General features: G+C 37.7%; 1 protein-coding gene across 3 annotated transcripts in view; it reads right to left on the bottom strand.

Annotated features, from left to right (window-relative positions):
- Positions 1–2,922, bottom strand: part of Ganc (glucosidase alpha, neutral C) — a 63,463-nt gene that overhangs the window by 55,667 nt on the left and 4,874 nt on the right. The window lies entirely within an intron of this gene.

Raw genomic sequence — 2,922 nt, 5'->3', positions numbered from 1 at the left:
GAGAGAGAGAGAGAGAGAGAGAGAGAGAGAGAGAGAGAGAGAGAGAGAGAGAGAGAGGAAAAAACCCTCAGGTATCATTCCTTAAGGATTGTTCATCTTTTTATTTTTAAGTCAGTGTCTCTTACTAGTCCAGGGCTGACCAAGTATGCTAGGCTGGCTGGCCAGCAAGACCTAGAGATCTCCTTGTCTTTGCCTCCCCAGTGCTGGAGATTGCAAGTGCCCATGACTGGAACAATAGTTTTACTATAGGTTCTAGGGAGAAAACCCTATGCCTTCTTACAAGTACAGGGTTTCTATTCCTGCACAACATCATGACCAAGAAGCAAGTTGGGGAGGAAAGGGTTTATTCGGCTTACATTTCCATACAGAAACTTAAAAATATGTGAAACAATTTTTGCTGGGTATGGTGGTAGAGCACCTTTAATCACAGCACTCAAAAGGTAGAAGCAGGCAGATAGTTGTTACCTACATAATGAGACATTGTCTCAAATAACAAACAAAACAAAGAGTAAAACAAAAACCTCAAATCAATCAAAAAAACAAAAAAATAATTTTGATGATTTCTGTTTCAGAATCACCAGAAAGTAGACATAAATCAGGCTCTTGAATCAACTAAACCATGGATTTCTCCCAAGTAGACTATCTAAAAAGTTATTTTAATGACAAAACCAAATTTACACACTATCTTTCCACAAATCCAGCCCTAGTAAGGATAATAGATGGAAAACGCCAATACAAAGAGGGAAACTACACCCCAGAAAAAGTAAGAAAGTAATCTTCATTCAACAAACCCACAAGAAGATAGCCACACAAACATAAAAATAACATAAAAAATAACAGGACACAACAATCACTATTCCTTAAAATCTCTTAACATCAATGGATTCAATTCCCCAATAAAAAGACATAGACTAACAAATTAGGTACATAAACAGGACCCAGCATTTTGCTGCATACAGGAAGCGTATCTTACTGTCAAAGACAGACACTATCTCAGAGTAAAGGACTGGAAAACAATTTTCCAAGCAAATGGTCCCCCCAAACAAGCTGAAGTAGCCATTCAAATATCAAATAAAATCGACTTTCAACCAAAAGTTATCAAAAATGATAAGGAAGGACACTTCATACTCATCAAAGGAAAAATCTACCAAGAATAACTCTCAATTCTGAACATCTATGCTCCAAATCCAAGGGCACCCACATTCATAAAGAAACTTTACTAGAGCTCAAAGCACACATTGCACCTCACACAATAGTAGTGGGAGACTTCAACACCCCCCTCTCATCAAGGGACAAATCATGAAAACACAAACTAAATAGAGACACATTGAAACTAACAGAAGTTATGGACCAAATGGATTTAACAGATATCTATAGAAAATTTAATCCTAAAACAAAAGTATATACCTTCTTCTCAGCACCTCCTGGTACCTTCTCCAAAACTGTCCATATAATCAGTCACAAAATAGGCCTCAACAGATACACGAAGATTGACATAATCCCATGCATCCTATCAGGTCACCACGGACTAAGGCTGGTCTTCAATAGCAACAAAAACAACAGAAAGCCCACATACACATGGAAGCTAAACAACGCCCTACTCAATGATAAGTTGGTCAAGAAAGAAATAAAGAAATTAGACTTTAATGAATTTAATGAAAATGAAGGCACAACATACCTAAATTTATGGACATAATAAAAGCAGTCCTAAGAGGAAAACTCATATCTTTGAGTGCCTCCAAAAAGAAACTGGAAAGAGCATACACTGGCAGCTTAACAGCACACGTGAAATTACTACAACAAAAAGAAGCAAATACACCCAAGAGGAGTAGACAGCAGGAAATAATCAAACCAAGGCTGAAACCAACCAAAAGAACTATACAAAGAGTCAACAAAACCAAGAGCTGGTTCTTTGAGAAAATCAACAAGATAGATAAACCCTTAGCCAGACTAACCAGGGGGCACAGAGACAGTATCCAAATTAACAAAATCAGAAATGAAAAGGAGATATAACAACAGAAACTGAGGAAATTAAAATATCATCAGATCCTACTACAAAAGTCTGTATTCAACAAAACTGGAAAATCTGTATAAAATGGACAAGTTTCTAGACAGATACCACATACCAAAGTTAAATCAGGATCAGATAAACTATCTAAATAGTCCCATAACCCTTAAAGAAATAGAAGCAGTCATTAGAAGTCTCCCAATGAAGAAAAGCCCAGGACCAGCTGGGTTTAGTGTAGAATTCTATCAGACCTTCAAAGAAGACCTACTAGCAATACTCTTCAAACAATTACACACAATAGAAACAGAAGGAACACTACCCAATTTGTTCTGTGAAGCTGCAGTTATGCTGATACTAAAACCACACAAAGACCCAACAAAGAAAGAGAACTTCACCAATTTCCCTTATGAATATCAATGCAAAAATACTCAATAAAATTCTCACAAACCAAATCCAAGGACACATCAAAATAATCATTCACCATGATCAAGTAGGCTTCATCCTAGGGATGCAGGGATGGTTCAATATACAGAAACCCATCAATGTAATCCACTATATAAACAAACTGAAAGAAAAAAAAACCCACATGATCATCTCATTAGGTGCTCAGAAAGCATTTGACAAAATCCAACACCCATTCATGCTAAAAGTCTTAGAAAGATCAGGAATTCAAGGCCCATACCTAAACATAGTGCAAGCAATATACAGCAAACCAGTAGCCAACATCAAACTAAATGGAGAGAAACTTGAAGAAAGCAATCCCACTAAAATCAGGGACTAAGCCGGGTGTGGTGATGCACGCCTTTAATCCCAGCACTTGGGAGGCAGAGGCAGGCGGATTTCTGAGTTCAAGTCCAGCCTGATCTACAGAGTGAGTTCCAGGACAGCCAGGGCTACACAGAGAAACCTGTCTC

The sequence above is a fragment of the Mus pahari genome, chromosome 3, assembly GCF_900095145.1.
Source record: "Mus pahari chromosome 3, PAHARI_EIJ_v1.1, whole genome shotgun sequence".
In the NCBI taxonomy this organism is placed as follows: Eukaryota; Metazoa; Chordata; class Mammalia; order Rodentia; family Muridae; genus Mus; species Mus pahari.
Note: the sequence above shows the minus strand (reverse complement) of the source record. Positions and strands in the feature narration are given on the sequence as shown.